This window comes from Hemitrygon akajei, chromosome 1 (assembly GCF_048418815.1).
Source record: "Hemitrygon akajei chromosome 1, sHemAka1.3, whole genome shotgun sequence".
Lineage (NCBI taxonomy): Eukaryota > Metazoa > Chordata > Chondrichthyes > Myliobatiformes > Dasyatidae > Hemitrygon > Hemitrygon akajei.
The window spans coordinates 189,724,177-189,742,489 of NC_133124.1; the positions used below are offsets into that span (position 1 = coordinate 189,724,177).

Genomic DNA, 18,313 nt, shown 5'->3' on the forward strand with positions numbered 1-18,313 from the left:
CATTCTCAAGGGCATTTTGCCACCATTTTCAGCTTGCCTGGACCTAGATTTCATGTTTATAATTATCCATTTTGTCATTTAAACACTCCTGCCTTGCACCCGTGAAGACCTCCCTTTTCCTTTGCTCCCCACAGTCCACTTTACCTCAAGTTGTGTATGCTCCATCCCGAGCATTTTCTGGTTCTGATTCATGACATGAAACATTAGTTCTGTTTCTCATTCCATAGGTGTTGTCTGATCTTCTCGGTGTTCCTGGAATTTTCTGTTTTCTTTAAACATTTTACTTCAGCATCTGCAAAAAAAAATTATCTTTGTTTCTTGGATGCTTCTTTGTGACTTTGCCAAAATGAAGGATACATGTCATTTTAAAAAAATCATACAATATAATGTATAGCAGAGGAACAGGCCCATTACCCACCATGGCTGTGCTACCATGGTGTCAAATTGAATTTATCCCATCTGTTCTCATGTGGTTCATATCCCCCCCCCATTCCGTACATGTGCGTGTGTCTGTCTGAATGCCTCATACATTTTCGCTGCAGTATCTGCTTCTAACACCTCCCCTATTAGACAATTTCAAACACCGACCACTCACTCTGTTTAAAACACTGCCCCACAAATCTTTAAACTTTGTCCCTCTCACCTTCAAGCTGTACCCTGTTGTATTTGAAATTTCCAAATCCATGGGGTGGATTCTATGTAACTAATAATGCCTCTTCTAATTTTATAAACTTCTATGAGACCACCCTGCAGCTTCTAATGCTCAGGTGTACCAACTCTCCCTATGGTTAATGTACTCCAATCCAGGCAACATCCTAGTGAATCTCTTCAGTACTCTCTCCCAAAACCTACATATCATTTCTATCGTGTGGTGACCATAAATGAACAAAATTATTCAGATTTGGTCTAACTGAAGTTTGCAACACAACTTCCTGATGTTTGTACTCCATGCCCTGAAGGATCAAGGCACCAGAGTGTATACCTTCTTTATGACCGTTCTGTTGCCTCTTTCAGGGAGGTATGAACTTGCACCTAGGCCCTCTGAACATCCTGAGCGTGCTGCCATTTACTGTATTTGTTTCCCTTGCATTTGACGTACAGAAATGCAAAACCTCACACCATTAAACTCCATTTGGCATTTCTCTGCTCTAAATCTCAACTAATTTATGTTCTATAGTATCCTTTGACAAGTTTCCTATTGACAACTCCACCAGTGTTTGTGATCTGCAAACTTATGAATCACAGAACAGCGCTGGTCGCAGACCTCCAGGCAGAAAAAAATATTCCTCTACCACTACCCTCTGTCTTCTGTGACCAGGCTAATGAACTCTCTGTGGATTCTGTGCGGCTTAATCCGGACCAGCCTGCCATAAGAGATTTTGTCAAATGGTTTATTAAAGTCTATGGAGCCAACATCTTTCCTACCCTAATGAATCATCTTCATCACTTCCTCAAAGAACATGATATTTGTGACACATGGTCTCCCCCGCACAATGTGCCCTAATAAGATCATGCATTTTCAAATATCAGTATCCTCTGTCCCCAAGAATTTTCTCTGATATTTTCTCCACCACAGATGAAAGGCTCGCTGGTCTATTACTTCCTGCTTTGTCCCTGTTGCCCTGTAATACAAAGGAATAACACTGGTTATTCAAAATCAATTACTTCACCAGTGACTAAAGAGGATACAAATTATTCTGTCAAGGCTCCAGGAATCTTCTCCTTTGGAACCACCCAACAGGCCTTGGGTAGATTATCCCCTTTAATGCTTTTCAAGATACCCAGCAGCCATGCCCTAGGATATCAACATTCCCTGCCTATTCTCCTTGTCCTTCTCTATGATGAACATCAGTGTGAAGTTCTCATTAATGACTTAGCCCATTTCCTTTGGCTCCAGGTACTGGCTCCTTTGTCTATGAGTGGATCTACCCTTTCCCTAGTTACCCCTTGTTTCGAAGATGCCAGCACAACTTTCAGTAACGTCAGTGTACTTCATAAAAAGCTTTTGCAAAAAAAAATTAAGTAATTTCTTCCAACAGTGTGGTTAACCAAATTAGGTCCTCTGAGACTTTTGTTCCCACACATGGTTCAACACTTGCTCTCTTGGTCTGTTTTTATTTCTGTGCTTTTATGTTTATCTATCATTATATCTTGTCAGAAGCATGAGATAAGATGGCTTCTGTCAGTATTGCAATACTCTAGAATAAAGTGGTTTAAAAATGGATTTGATTCTGTTCCAACAAATCTGGATCCGTCACTGCAGAGATTCCCAGAATGATCAAGTGTGGCAGACCACCATAGAGCGTTTCCTGCAAATGGTTCAGCTTATTTTCTAAATAAATAACTGCTATCAATGGACAAACTTCTTTTACAATAGTCCAACCATGCACATTCAAATTGCACCATGACACTGAAAATTGATTTAGTCCAGTAGCCTGTAAGCTGGAAGCAGGAAAAAAAGTGATCATGAAAATTTTTTATTGTTACACAAATATAACTTGTCCTCTCAAGAGATTTTCCCACTTACTGTACTAACACTCCGACAGTTACACGGTTCCAGTCCCTAATCATAAATTTGACTTCTTGGTAACTATATCCCCTCCCACTACTTGTACTTCTTTATCGGTCCTGGAAAAAGCACTACCAAGATACAAGTATTCTCATCTTCCTGTAACACTGCAGGTGTTGAATTCTTCAATACCTCATTCATCTCAAAATCGGCTGCTGTGCTGACCATCTTTCTCAACAGGCCCAACCTTCCCTTCGGCCCTTGAGGTATTTGAAAACATGGGTGAAGATGATAACATTGATGTCTGCTTCCTTGATCCCCTTCCCACTAAACTCCTCGCCACCCAGCTTCTACTGCTTCCCTTTACAAAAGCTCTGCTTGCCAACATCAGCAACTGCCATGCTTCCCCGTTATCCTTCAGTGAACTTCTCACTAATGTCCATGTTCGATGTACAATGTACCTTTTGGGGTTGCTCAGGGAAGCTCTCTTGGTCCTTTACGCTTCTCCTTATACACGCTCACCCTAGGAGATGTCATTAGAGAGCATAAACAAGATTTCCACAGTTATGCTGACGACACACAATTGCCTACCTTGGTTAAGCCTGATGATGATAACACCTTATTTTCTCTTATTTCTGCAACAGACAAATGGATGAGCAATTAGAAGATAAAACTGAAATACTTCTGGTTGGTCCCAAAGCCAAAAGAGATCAACTTACCTTGTAAAATCAGAAGTAACTAGTCTGGGTGTTCTTCTTAATTCAGATTTGGATTTTAAATCCCTCATAAAGAAAGTGACCAGAGTAGCATTTCTACACTTGAGAAATATTGCAAAGGTACGTTAATTTCTATCACGTAATGATGCTGAGAAACTAAATCATGCCTTTATATCGAATGGACTAGATCACTGCAATTTACTTTTTACTGGCCTTCCAAAGCAATATATTGACAAACAACAACTCATTCAGAACACCACTGCTAGACTTTTAAACAAAACCAGGATGAGAGAATTTATCATTCCCATGCTAGCTACATTGGCTTCCTGTATTGAATCTTTTAGAACTGATTTTAAAGCTCTCTTACTTGCCTTTAAATCTCTCAATGGTCTGGGACTAGAGTACATCACAGAATTATTTTTGTTCTATAATCCTGCTCAAGCTCTTAGTTCTTCTTCCCTGGTCTCTTAGATCTAAATAATCTCCCTAAAAAGATTATTGGCAGGTCAGCTTTTTTGAACTATGCTCCTAAACTGTGGAATTCAATTGCTAAAATTATAAGGGATACAGACTCAGTTAACACTTTTAAATGCCAGCTCAAAACCAATTTGTTTAACCTGCTTTTAACTAACATCTTTTATTTTCATGTTTATTTTTATTCATGTTTGTACTTTTATCCCATTGTTAAAGCACTGTGAACTGCATTTGTATGAAAAGTTTTTCTTAATATCAAGTTACGGGAACAGAAGGTTGAACAATGCTGAAATACAAGTTCAAATCTCACCATGGTGTTCAGCAAATTTGTATTTTGAAATTTCATTAAATCATTTGTTCATAACCAGGTAGTCTCAGTAATATTGATCTGGCTTGGACGTGATACTGGACAGTCCTCTTTCAAACCCACTGAAGTGGCCTAGCAAGGCATTTAGTTTCATCAAAATCACCTTGGCAAAACAAAAAAGGCAGTATTATTTTAACATTGATTTCAAATAGCAAAGTTGATTTCAGCTCACTTAGATTTAGGAAGTTTCCCCTTGTAAACATAACATCTGAAGACAGGTGTCTAAATTGGAACAGTTATCCTGTGGACTAATCAGCCAACGGGACAACACTGCTATACTTTTAAAAATTAATGTCCCAGATTCCCTCAGTGTTATATCTGCATATGTCTTTTCCAAGGCAAGGTAGATTCACCAGAGCTGCTGGTGTAATGGGGTACAGGTGGGAGTGAATGGCCTTGAAAATCCTCAACATGTACTCCAGATCATATGATGGCAATAGGAAGATGGGGATATTAAGTTCCAGAGCTGTGAGGTAATGTTAAAGCTATATATGACCTTAGTTAGACCCCACTTGGAGTACTGTGTTCAGTTCTGGTCACCTCATTACAAAAAGGATGTGGATACTATAGAGAGAGTGCAGAGGAGATTTACAAGGATGTTGCCTGGATAGGAGAGTATGCCTTATGAGAATAGGTTCAGTGAACTTGACTTTTACTCCTTAGAATGATGGAGAATGAGAGGTGACCTGGTAGAGGTGTATAAGATGATGAGAGGCATTGATTGTGTGGATAGCCAGAGGCTTTTTCCCAGGGCTGAAATGGCTAACACGACAGGGTATAGTTTTAAGATGCTTAGAAGTAGGTACAGAGGGGATGTCAGGTAGGTTTTTCACACAAGAGAGTGATGGATATGTGGAATGCACTGCCAGCAATGGTGGTGGGGGTGGATACAATAGGGTATTTTAAGAGACTCTTAGATAGGTACACAGAGCTTAGAAAAATAGAGGGCCACATGGTAGGGAATTTATAGGTAGTTTCTAGAGTAGGTTACATGGTTGGTACAACATTGTGGGCTGAAGGGCCTATAATGTGCTGCAAATTTCTATATTCTATGGTCTATAAGGAATAAATGAGATTCTGCAGATGCTGAAAATCCAGCATGACTCACACAAAATGCTGGAGGAACTCAGCAGGTCAGGCAGCATCTGTGGAAATGAACAAATAGTCAATGTTTCAGGCTGAGACCCTTCTTCAGGATTGCAAAGAAAGGGGGAAGAAGGCAGAATAGGAAGGTAGGGGGAGGGAAGGAGTAAGAAGCTTGGAGATGGCAGGCAGTAAAGGTAAAGGGCTGGAAAAGAATCAGTCTGAGAGGAGAGCGGACCATGGGAGACAGGGAAGGAGGAGGGCACCAGGGGAAGGTGATAGGCAGGTGGGGAGAAGAGAAAAGGTAAGAGTGGGAGAAACTAAATCATGCCTTTATATCGAATGGACTAGATCACTGCAATTTACTTTTTACTGGCCTTCCAAAGCAATATATTGACAAACAACAACTCATTCAGAACACCACTGCTAGACTTTTAAACAAAACCAGGATGAGGGAATTTATCATTCCCATGCTAGCTACATTGGCTTCCTGTATTGAATCTTTTAGAACTGATTTTAAAGCTCTCTTACTTGCCTTTAAATCTCTCAATGGTCTGGGACTAGAGTACATCACAGAATTATTTTTGTTAGAATTATTTTCTGAAGAAAAGGGAAAGGGGAGGGGGGGAAAGTACTGAAGTTAGAGAAATCGATATTCATGTCATCAGACTGGGGATAGAGTATGAGGTGTTGCTCGTGCAACGTGAGGGTGGCCTTATTGTGGCAATAGAGGCAGCCATGGGCCAACTTGTTGGAATGGGAATGGGGATTGGAATTAAAATGTTTGGCCACTGGGACATCCTGCAGTCCCCCCAGATCTCACCAAAATAGAGGAGGCCACATCGAGAGCAGTGGATACAGTGGGCAACCCCAACAGATTGACAGGTGAAGTGTTGCCTCATCTGGAAATTTGGGGCCCTGAATGAAGCTGAGGGAGGAGATGAATGGGCAGTGTAGCACTTCTACCACTTGCAGGGTGAGAGATAAGTGCCAGGAGGTAGACTAGTGGGGGAGGGATGAATGGACAAGGGAATCATGGAGGGGACGATCCCTGCAAAATGCAGAGAGTGTGGTGGAGGTAAAGATGTGGTACAATCCCATTGAAGGTGGCAAAAATCATGGAAAATGATGAGCTGAATGCGGAGACTCATGAGGTGGTAGGAGAGGACAAGAGGATCTCTATCCTTGTTAAGGCAGTGGGAAGATAGATCAGGGGCATGTTCAAAAAATGGATGAGGAAGGGAAACTGTTTCTTTGAAGGAGTACGCCCTGGAAAGGAAAGCATCATCTCAGGTACAGGTGCAGGGAAGGAGACGAAGGAACTGAGGAAAGGGAATGGCATTTTTACAGGAAACAGGGTGGAAGGATGTATAGTCAAGATAGCCATGGGAGTATGTAGGTTTATAAAAGAGTAATGGTGGACAGTTTGTCTCCAGTGATGGAGACAGAGAGATCGAGAAAGGAAAGGGCAGTGTCATAAATGGACCAAGTGAATTTAAGGGCAGGGCGGAGGTTGAAAGCGAAGTTGATGAAAATGACAAGCTCAGCATGGGTGCATGAAGCAGCAGCAATGCAGGTATCAGAAAGTGCAGGAAGAGTTGGGGACATTACTGTGGAAAGCTTGGAATCTGGACTGTTCCACAGCCAACAAAAAGGCAAGTATAGCTGAGGCCCATGTTAGTGCCCATGGCTTCACCGTGAGTTTGGAGAAGTGGGAGGAGAGCCGAAAAAGAAACCAATTCCAGCAGATGGAGGAGGCTGGTGGTGGAGGGAAACTGGTTGAGTCTGTTGCCAAGAAAGAAGTGGCGAGCTTTAAGTGCTTAGGGACGAAGCATCCATGGTGAAAATGAGACCATCAGGGCCAGGGAATTGAAAGTTGTTGAGGAGATCGAGAGCATGCAACGTGTTGTGGACGGAGGTGGGAAAGGACTGAACCAAGGATGATAAAATGGAGTTTGAGGTACAGGGACATGATTTCAGTGGGGCAGACAGAAAGAGTGGGAGAAGGAAACCACCTCCTTCAGCTGCTGAGTTTGTCCTTCTCTATCGGAAAAAGTATCAAAGGCAAAGATGTACTCTGGATGGGACTTCAGTTGTTATAAATAAATTAGACTGATTCTTCAAAAATATGGCTGCCATACTGATGCACTGAAGAGTCCACTTGACCTGACTCTACTGATTTATCTACAACAAGAACATTCGTCCACGACAGGAATGGGAGGAATGACCAATTCGAAAGTCAACTGGGAGATCAATATCTATCTTTGCATAAAGGAGGGTCTCCATTGTGTTGTATGGCATTGATACCGTACTGAATTGATGCGATTCAAATCAGAAACAGTTGTATAAAACTGGTAATCCCTGGAAGCACCCTGGCTAACCAGTAGGAGCAGAAATGAATTCTCCCACAATAGGTAAAGTGCAATCTGCTCTGTTTATCACTACTATTACTATCAAGCCAGAAGACCAACCATTGAAGGTCCAAAGGCTTTCTGGAAGCAGCCTGGATCTCCCTGGAGAAACTCTACCATATGACTATATTGTTAATAAAGTCCACTGTAAATAGCTAGCATTGGTACTACGTTCCAACATATTCATCATCGCTATCTGCAACAAGCAGAGTTAAGGCTGAAATATTGGTCATCATTTTCAGCTAAAAATATCTTACGCCTTCAACAATCTGATGCACTCAACATTATATCAAAGAAATTAACCATCAGATATTGGTCATAGGGGTTCAACATTAAAAGACATTGTGTCTATGCTGCTGAAGACCTAGTTAGCTATATATACCGTATCTGGGAAATTTTCTACCTTGTAACCTCATGAATATCAAACCGTCTGTATAATTACAGTCCAATCACTCTTTTCTCAGTAAAGCAGATGATGTTAGCTTGTTAAGAGCGGCACTTGCTTATCGAAAATCATTTCACCAGTGTTCAGTTTAAGGTTAGTCAGAACGACTCTGCTTTAGACCTCCTTATAGCTTTTGTCCAAAGAAGGCCTTAACATCAAGTCTCCCAGTCCCGCTAGAGCTTTTCCTTGGAATCGTCCGTCTACAGTGTATGGCCTCTAACAAAAATTGTGAAATCCCTCACAGCAATGACTATAGAGAATTAGTTCTCAGCTCCTCTGTTAACAACTGATATAATCACCACCATCCTTTAACTTTTAATATCTATTTCTTTCACTGAGTATTTCCGTGCAATTGGCTATACTTGTCACGGTGAAATACTTTTTTCCAAACATATGCATAAATTCATGTTTTCCAAATAAAACTCACTCAAGCAGAAATTAAGCCATGAGTTTGTACTATGTGAAGTCATTGGTGTCACTGAGAAAGAAGTTCAAAATAAACTAATATCAAAGTACTTACAAGTCACCACGTACTACCTGAGATTTATTCTCTAGTGGGCATTTACAGTGAACAGAAAGAAACACAATGGAATCAATGACATGACAGAGATGGATAAACAACCAACGTGCAAAACAGCACGTTTATATATATGCAAATATAAAATGAAAAGAAAAAATAAATAAATGCTGTCTTGCCCTGCATCTCATCCATTTCCCAAACATCTGGGCTCACCCCATCTCCCAGCCACCTTAACAGTGGTTCTTCTTTGTCCTTAACCACCACCCCACGAGCCACATCATCCTCCACACCTTTCACCAAATCCATAGGGATCCTACTACCAAATATATCTTTACCTCCCTCCTCCACTTTCCAGTGATTTTCTTGTCCATTTGTCCCTGATCACTGGCTCTTAACCCTGCAAGCAGCCAAAATGCTACACCCACCCATTCACTTCCATTCTGAGCCCCGAACAGTCTTCCCAGATGAGACACTTCACCAGAGAATCTGCTGGGGATTCGCTCATTGTGTCCACTGTTCCTGATGTGGCCTTGTCTACATTGGTGGGACCCATCATAAAATTGGGGGACCACTTCATTGAGCACCCCCGCCAAACATTTTAATTTCCATTTCCATCTGACATGTCGGATCATGGGCTTTCCTCGTACCAAGATGAGGCCATCCTCAGGGTGGAAGAGCAACACCTAATATGTGGCCTAGGTAGCCTCCAACCTGAGGGTATACACATTGCTTTCTCCTTCCAGTAAAAAAATGTTCCTCCCCTTTCTTCTATTACCCACTCTGGCCACTCACCTCTTCTCACCTATCACCTTCTTGTGGATCCACTCTCCTCTCCTATCAGATTCCCTCCCCTCCGATCCTTCCTCTTACCCCTCCCGCCACCTTTTTTTTTATTCTGGCGTCTCCCCCCTTCCTTTCCAGTCGTAAAGCAGGGTCGCGGTCGGAAACGTCGACTGTTTATTCCCCCCAGCGTTTTGTGTGCTGCAATAATAAATAAGCAATAAATATCGAGTCCTTAAAAGGTTGTGGAATCAGTTCAGTGTTGGGAGTGAGTGAATTTATCCCCTCTGGTTGAGGGGTAATAACTGTTCCTTGTGGGACCTGAGGCTCCTGCACCTTCTTCCTGATCGCAGCAACGAGAAGGGAGCATGGCCTGGAAGGTGGGGGGCCTTGAGGATGGAAGCTGCCTTCCCGCGATGACGCTCCATATAAATGTGCGCAATGGTGGGGAGGGCCTTACCTGTGATGGACTGGGCTGTATCCACTACTTTTCATCGTTTTGTTTAGTTCAAGGGCATTGGTGTTTCCATACCAGGCCGTGCAGAAGTTTGTCAAAGTGATAGGTCATGTGTTTTGGATCGTAACTAACCCCCCCATTGGGGGCAAGACGTGTGAAAGTGATGGCGAGGCACTGGAACGGGCATCGCAACGGCGGTAACACTAATCACGAACCCCGTCCCGGAATCGGGGGGGGGTCAGGGTGGGGCCGGCGCACTGGCCAATCAGAGGGCGGGTCTGGCAGACTAGCCAATCAGAAGTTGGGGATCGCAGGCGGCCTGTCCAATGCGAGGGCAGCGCGGCCAGGTGTGGGAGTCCGCGTTGGCTGGAGGCGCCGGAGGTTCGCGCCCGGGAACGGTGCCGCCTGCCCTCTGGTATGAGTTAGCTTGGTGGCGGTGAGATGTGCCTGGCCTGGCCTGGCCTGGCCTGTGGGGGCCAGTGGCTCGCTTCGGGCCGAGGGGCTTGGGCTGGAGCGGAGAACGGGTTTGGGGCTTCGCTCTAAACGGCGAAGGGTTGGACATGGGGTGAAATGAGAGGTCGCCATTCGACATGTGAAAGGGTTGGGGGACTGTCCAGTGTTTGCTGTGAGGTGGGGCTGCAGCCAGAATCTGGGACTGACGGAGTGATTCTGGGATAAGATGCAGTGAAATGGGTGGGTGGGTGGATACATTCAAAACATTTTCAAAAAAATATTAAAAGCTAAGAATTTAGTTGAGAGTCATATTTTAAATATTACTTAATTTAAACCACAATATAGCAGTCGAATCGCTTGTTTGCCTGAGAGGCACTGTAAATGAAGAACCTTGGTGAGATATTAGTTGTCTGTTTTCCCAGGTTCGTCATTTTGTTTTGTGGAAGTGAGGTGTTTTAACTTCTGGCGGATGCAGTGCTATCCTATGAGGACATTACTTATGAGTAGTGCTTTTTTGAACAAAATAATTCAATTGAAAAGCAATTTTACTAAGCAAAACCTTCCTAAATGTTTCGCAGGAGAACTCTAATAAAACAATTTATGATTAACTCCATAAGCTTGGTAAAATGAGATGTTTTAATGAGTGACTAAAAAGCAGAGAATGAAAAGTTAGGGTGTGAATTCTGCACCTTAGGACTTTGGCATCTGAAAACAGTGGGGATGACATTCTGAGGGCAAGGCTGCCTCGGTGCCAGAGACTGAGGTCCATTCCTGACTCTGGATTTCACATTTTTTTCCTGTGGCTGCACGGAGTTCCTTGCATTGCAAAGATTGGGGCTCATGCTGTAACACACTGCCTAATTGTGGAACAGTTAAATTTAGGGACAGGAGCAATGCATCTTTTTGAAGATTAGATCTCTGAAGAAGACTAGAGGGAAGTGCATGGCCGTTGGTGGATTTGGAAAAGAAGATACAATTTTATAAATTATAACCATATAACAATTACAGCACGGAAACAGGCCATCTCGGCCCTTCTAGTCCGTGCAGACGCTTACACTCACCTAGTCCCACTGGCCCGCACTCAGCCCATAACCCTCCATTCCTTTCCTGTCCATATACCTATCCAATTTTACTTTAAATGATGATACCGAACCTGCCTCTACCACTTCTACTGGAAGCTCATTCCACACAGCTACCACTCTCTGAGTAAAGAAATTCCCCCTCATTGTACCTTTAAACTTTTGCCCCCTAAATCTCAAATCATGTCCTCTTGTTTGAATCTCCCCTACCCTCAATGGAAAAAGCCTATCCACGTCAACTCGATCTATCCCCCTCATAATTTTAAATACCTCTATCAAGTCCCCCCTCAACCTTCTACGCTCCAAAGAATAAAGACCTAACTTGTTCCACCTTTCCCTGTAACTTAGGTGCTGAAACCTAGGTAACATTCTAGTAAATCTTCTCTGTACTCTCTATTTTGTTGATATCTTTCCTATAATTCGGTGACCAGAACTGTACACAATAATCCAAATTCGGCCTTACCAATGCCTTGTACAATTTTAACATTACATCCCAACTCCTATACTCAATGCTCTGATTTATAAAGGCCAGCATACCAAAAGCTTTCTTCACCACCCTATACACATGAAATTCCACCTTCAGGGAACTATGCACCATTATTCCTAGATCTCTCTGTTCTACTGCATTCCTCAATGCCCTACCATTTACCATGTATGTCCTATTTGGATTATTCCTACCAAAATGTAGCACCTCACACTTATCAGCATTAAACTCCATCTGCCATTGTTCAGCCCACTCTTCTAACTGGCCTAAATCTCTCTGCAAGCTTTGAAAACCTACTTCATTATCCACAATGCCTCCAACCTTATTATCATCTGATCATTATTATATTGCTCATCTAGGAATCAATGTTGACCAGGAAGTATATGGTGCTGGATGAATGAATTTATGTATTTTAGGACACTGGCAGCTGAATTTTGGATGTTTTCAAGTCTACGGAGGCTGGATTGAAAGAAGTCAGTAAGTAAAATAATAAATCTTAAAGTAACAAAAGCATAGTTGAGTTTTAGCTGCAGGGATTAAAGTTCAAAGTAAATTTCTTATCAAAGCACACATATGTCACCATGACATATGTGGGCATACTCAATAAATTCATAACAGAATGACAGCCATAATAAAATCAATGAAAAACCACACCAACTTGGGCGTTTAACCAGAGTGCAAAGGACCTCAAACTGCAAATACAAAAACTAAGAAATAATGATAGTAATAAATAAATAAGCAATAAATGTCAAGAACATGAGGTGAAGAGGCTTGAAAGTGAGTCCATAGGCTTTGGGAACATTTCAATAATGGGGCAAGTGAAGTTATCCCCTTTGGTTCCTGAACCTGGTGGTGAGAGTCCTTTGGCTCCTGTACCTTGTTCCTGATGGCAGCAGTGAGAAGAGAGCATGGGTGGTGGGCGTCCCTGAAGATGGAGGCTGCCTTCCTGTGACAGTGCACTCAATGGTGGGGAGGGCTTTGGTCATGAAGGACTGGGCTGGTATCCACTGCTTTTTGTAGGATTTTCCATTCAGGGCATTGGTGTTTCCATAGCAGGCTGTGATACAGCCAGTCAATATACTCTCCACTACACATCCATAGAGGTTTGTCAAAGCTTTAGATGTCATGCTGAATCTTCAACTCCTAAGGCCTTGCTTACTTTGTAATTGCACCTATGTGCTGGGCCCAGGACAGGTCTTCCAAGATAATAACACAGAGGAACTTAAAGTTGCTGACCACCTCCACCTTCGATCCTCCGATGAGGACTGACTCATGGATCTCTGGTTTCCTTCTCCTGAAGTCAATAATCAGCTCCTTGGTCTCGCTGACATCACCAACCTCTCAAAACACTTCATCACTGTGGACGTAAGTGCTCCTGGATGATGGTCACTGAGGCAGGTTATCACATTCTTCCTTGGCACCGGTGTAATTGAAGCCTACTCGAAGCAGGTGGGTGCCTCAGACTGCCAAAGTGTGACGTTAAAAATCTCACTGAACGCTCCAGCCAGCTGATTGGCACGGGTCTTTAGCACTTGGCCAGGTACCCATCTGGGCTGGATGCTTTTTGTGGGTTCACCCTCGTACGTCGGCCTCAGGGACCGAAATCACAGGATCATTGGGAGGTGTGGAAGTTCATGATGGCTTCTCCATGCTTTGATGGTCACGAGCTCATCTGGAAGCAATATTAGTCAGGCCCTGCCACAACTGTCAAGTATCCTTCATTGATTCAAGTTTAGTCAGGAATTACCTCTTTGCCTGTGACTTTTCCAGAAATCATACTTGGACCACTTGTAACTTTCTTGGTCTCCAGACTTGAATGCCTCTGATCTGGCCCTCAGCAAGTTTCGGATCTCATGGCTCATCCGGGGCTTCTGACTGAGGAACAGTCTGACTGATTTTGTGGGGACACACTCATCTACAACTGCTTTAATAAAGTCTCTGACAACCATGGTATATTCATTCAGATCCACACAGGAGGTCTTGAACACTGATTTGAAGCAATCCCATTGCTGCTGCTCTTGCTTTTGCGACTGCCCCCTGTTGTCCAAATCTCTGGAGCTTTGCTCTTTAATGCCTGCCTGTCTGCAGTTTGGTCCATCCTGTGAATGGACTGTAGGGTAACCTTAGTCTATGGAAGTAGATGGCAGGATATGAAGTCGAAACCAAGTTTATTGTCGTAGGCAAGAGTATATGTCCTGATGTGGGTGCAGTGAAAAACTAACCTGAAGTTGCATCACAGACGCATGGCGACAGACACAATTTGCACGAGAGAAAAAACAAACGTGAATTACGCACAAGTTTTGCAAGAAAAACACAATTATAATTTTTTTTAAGTCCGTTGTAGTGCAAAGAGCTCATAGTGTTGTTATGAGGTAATCATTAAGGCTGGAAGGTTAGTTCTGGAGCCGAATGGTTGAAGAGAAGTAGCTGTTCCTAACCCGATGGTATAGGACTTCTGTGTCCTGCACCTCTTGCGTGGACCAGTTGGTGACGGTGGGTGGCAGTGCCTCCAGTAGATACTAGCAATGGTGGGCAGGGATGTGCTTGAGATGTATTGGTCTGAGTCCGAGACTCAGCTTCTTGTGTTCCTGCACGTTTGAATTGTTTTAAAACGCCATAATGCTATCAATCAGGATACCTAGATCATCTGTAGAAGCTTGTCAGAGTGTTCTGCAATGTGATGAACCTTCTAAGGAGGTAGAGGTGCCTTCTTTATGCCTCCTCTACGTTGATGAGACCCGCTGTAAATTGAGTGACCGCTTCACTGAGCACCATCCAGCACAAGCGGCACCTCCTGGTGGCCAGAACTTTAATTCCAATTCCCGTTCCTGCTCCGATGGGTTGGTCCGTGGCTGCCTCTTGTGTCAAGGTGAGGTCACCTTATGTTCCGTCTGCATAGCCTTCAGCCTGATGGCATGAATATTGATTTCTCCATCCGGTAAACAAATTTACCCCTCCCCCTTTTCCTCTATTCCCCACTCTGACCTTTTACCTCTTCTCACCTGCCTATTGCTTCCCCCTGCGTCCCCTCCTCCTCCCCTGACTCCAATGGTCCACTCCCCTCTCCTATCAGATTCCTCCTTCTCCAGTCTTTGACCTTTCCTAGCCACTGGTGTCACCGATCACCTTCCAGTTAGCCTCCTTCCCCTCTCCACTCCTTTTTATTCTGGCATCTACCCCCACCTTACTTCTCAGTCTCGGACAATCTACTCATTTCCATAGCTGCTGCCTGACCTGCTGAATTCCTCCAGCATTTTGTGTGTGTTGTTCTCGTTATGATTTTACATCTATGTGCTTGGCTCGTGACAGGCCATCTGATATATTAACCTCCAGGAAGTTAAAGCTGCAGACCATCTCTACAGCTGATTTTCCCTTCAAGTAGACCGGTGCATGTTTGGCTTCCCACTCCTTCCTGAGGTCAGCAATCAGTCCTTTAGCTTTACTGGTCCTGAGAGAGATGTGTTGTTGCCCCACACCGCTCAACGGTGTGCTATCTCCCTCCTTTATGCTGACTCACCACCAGATGCGATTTGTCTTACAACAGTGGTGTCACTGGTGAATTTGTATGTGGCTTTGGAAATGTTCTTAGCCGCCTGCTGTGTGTGTAGGCACACAGCCTTGAGATGCACCTGTGCTGATGAATTGTGGAAGACAAATCTGAACCCAGTAAGGTACCGAGGTTGGATACAGTTTGATACAGAGCAGAAAACATAACACGTAGTAGGCTGTTCGGCCCAAGGATGTTGTGCTGACCTTACATCCTGGTCTAAGGTCACTGCCTTTCCTCCTATGTAGCCCTCTATTTTTCATGTCGCCCCAAAGAGAAAAGCCCTAGCTTGCTCACCTGTTTTCATAAGGCATGCCCTCTAGTCCTGGTAGCATCCTTTTAAATCTCCTCTGGGCTATCTCTAAAGCTTTCACATTCTTCCCACAAGGAGACCAGGACTGAACGCAATATTCCAAGCAGGAGAAAATCTGCTGAGGCTGGAAATCAAAGTAACACACACAAAACGCTGGAGGAACTCAGCAGGGTAGGCAGCATCCATGGAAAAGAGTAAACAGTCAACGTTTCAGCCTGAGACCCTTCATCAGGACTGAAAAAGAGATTAGAAGTCAGAGTATGAAGGTAGGAGGAGGAGAGGGAAAGGTGCGGGTGTAGGTGATAGGTGGAACCAGGAGAAGGGCAGGGGTAAAATAAAAAGCTGGGAAGTTAATTGGTGAAAGATATAAGGTTGGAGAAGGGGGAATCTGATAGGAGAGGACAGAAGGCCATGGAAGAGAGGGGAAGGAGGAGCAGGCAAGGAGGAAAGGTGAGAACTAGGAATGAGGAATGGTGAAGGAAAGGGGGCAGTTACCCGGTTTGAGACATTGATGTTCATGCCATTATTTTGGAGGCTACCGAGATGGAATGTAAGGTGTTGTTGTCCCACCTTGAGTATGGCTTCATCGTGACAGAGGCGGCCATGGACTGACATGCTGAAATGGGAAGTGGCCACCAGGAGATCCCACTTTTGCTGGTGGATGGGCCGTTTGTGTTCGGCAGAACGGTCTCCCAATCTGCATCCGGTCTCACCGATATACAGGAGGCCACACTGGGTGCACCGGATACAGTAGGTGACCCCAACAAATCTCACAGGTGAAGGGTCGTCACACCTGGAAGGACCGTGTGGGGCCCTGAATGGTAGCGAAGGAGGAGGTGTAGGGGTGGGTGTGGCACTTATTCTGCTTGCAAGGATAATTGCCAGGAGGGGGATCAATGTGGGGCGATGAATGGGCAGGGGAGTTGCGTAGGGAGTGATTTCCTGCTGAAAATGGAAAGTTGTGGAGAGGGAGGGTAAGTTTGGTGGTGGGATCCTGTTGGAGATGGTGGAAGTTGCAGAGAATTATGAACTAGACGCAGAGGCCGAAGGGGTAGTCGGTGAGGACAAGAGGAACCTCATCCCTAGTGGGTTGGGTGGATGGAATGGTGGCAGACGTGTGAGAAATGGAACAGATGCAGGTGAGGGCAGCGTTGATGGTGGAGGAAGGAAGGCCCCTTTCTTTGAAGAAGGAAGATGTCTCATTAGTTGTGGAATGGAAAACGTCATCCTGAGAGCAATATTCCAAGTGTGGTCTAACCAGGATTTTGTAGAGCTCATGGCTCTTCAACTCCATCCCTCACTAATGAAGGCCAACACACCATATGCCTTCTTAACAACTCTATCAACTTGAGCGACAACTGTGAGGGGTGTGGGCGTGGACCCCCAAGACCTCTTTGTTCCCTCACACTGCCGTTAACCCTGTATCTTGCCTTCAAGTTTGAACATTTCCAAAATGAATCACTTCACACTTTTCCAAGTTGAACTCCCATCTGCCAGTTCTCTGCCCAGCTCTGCTTCCTTGCTTTGCTCACCTGTAAACACTTTTCAAGTGGAATAATCGAGTTGGTGCTATTATCGGGTCACGATGAGACTGTAAACGGTTGTTTTAAGTTTTCCTGCTTTGAGGGTCAACTACTGCACAGTCAGCTTCCCAATAATCCATAAAGCAGTAGAAACGGTCATTAGTTTTGTCATCTGGCAAGGACACCACTGCATTCACCAGCTTTGCAATGTTCAGTTTGGTTGAAATCACTCAAAGGTTCAAAGGACCTGTATTGTGCTATAGGTTTTCTATGCTTCTATTATCAAAGTATACAGCTCTGGTACTCATCTTCTCCAGATAGCCACAGACTCAAGGAAACACAGCCCCCAAATCCCCCTTGCCTGCCCAAAAGAAAAAGCAAAAGATTGGGCAAAGAACACAGAATATAGTAAACTAAAAGACTGAACAGCAAGTCCTTAGTGCAAGTCCATATCCATATCCAAAGTGCAGAAAAGCTCAGTAACATTCTTCGGGCACAGAGGCAGACCACGCAGTCTGCCCTCTCCGGTAGCGTAGCAGAGCGTTCCCACCAGCAATCAGAGCAAGGCAGCCTGCGTCACCTTGTGCATTTGCCACAATGTTTAAATCTCCCTCGTTGCTTTATTCGGTGAAATGGAGTCGAATATCTTGAACATTGGTTTCCCCCTCCAGGCAGCCTCCTCACCACAAGGTTCACACGCGCTGCCTCCTGGAATCCTCGAGAGGCAGCAAAGTGCCGGAGCACCCAAGCAATCTCCAGTCTCGGGCTCCAGTAGTTCCAGACACACATTCAAGATGAAAAACAGTCGTTAAAGACATGAAAGAAGTGACACAAATGGTTTTGTGATCTATCCAGAAGACGTCAACCTCGGGAGCGTTGTAGTTTAAGACATCATGACAGCTTTGATCTCGTTTTCAATCAAGATTAGGTTGAGGAATGAGATAAATGGTCCTCAGCTGATCCCACTGCAGAGCCTTCAGTAAAGATGGGCAAATGTTCACCTGACTTCTCTTTGAAAAGTCCACCATTAGTTCCTTGGTTTTATTGACATTGAGGGTAAGGTTGTTGTTACGCCACTATTCAGCCCCTCACTTCTGTATGCCATCTTGTCACCAACCGCAATGGTGTCATCAGTGAATTTGTAGATGGTGT

The 18,313-nt window shown here is 44.2% G+C and overlaps 1 protein-coding gene and 1 long non-coding RNA gene across 6 annotated transcripts in view; one reads left to right on the forward strand and one right to left on the reverse strand.

Annotated features, from left to right (window-relative positions):
• Positions 1-6: 6 nt before the first annotated feature.
• LOC140733682 (uncharacterized) lies at positions 7-9,959 on the reverse strand. The gene is made up of 3 exons (XR_012100333.1): positions 9,766-9,959; positions 3,101-3,144; positions 7-292 (listed from the first exon to the last, which is right to left on the reverse strand). It is a non-coding gene; the product is annotated as an uncharacterized lncRNA (long non-coding RNA).
• Positions 9,960-10,069: 110 nt separating this feature from the next.
• The window catches only part of gpat2 (glycerol-3-phosphate acyltransferase 2, mitochondrial), a 54,011-nt gene continuing 45,767 nt past the window's right edge, over positions 10,070-18,313 (forward strand). For 3 of the 5 annotated variants that reach the window (XM_073057376.1, XM_073057411.1, XM_073057419.1), the window contains exons 1-2: positions 10,070-10,177; positions 12,195-12,255. The gene's annotated coding sequence lies outside the window, so the exon portion shown is untranslated. Of the gene's footprint in view, positions 10,178-12,194; positions 12,256-17,898; positions 18,218-18,313 lie in introns of those variants that run through there. The other 2 variants (XM_073057384.1, XM_073057402.1) reach the window with 2 other exon arrangements.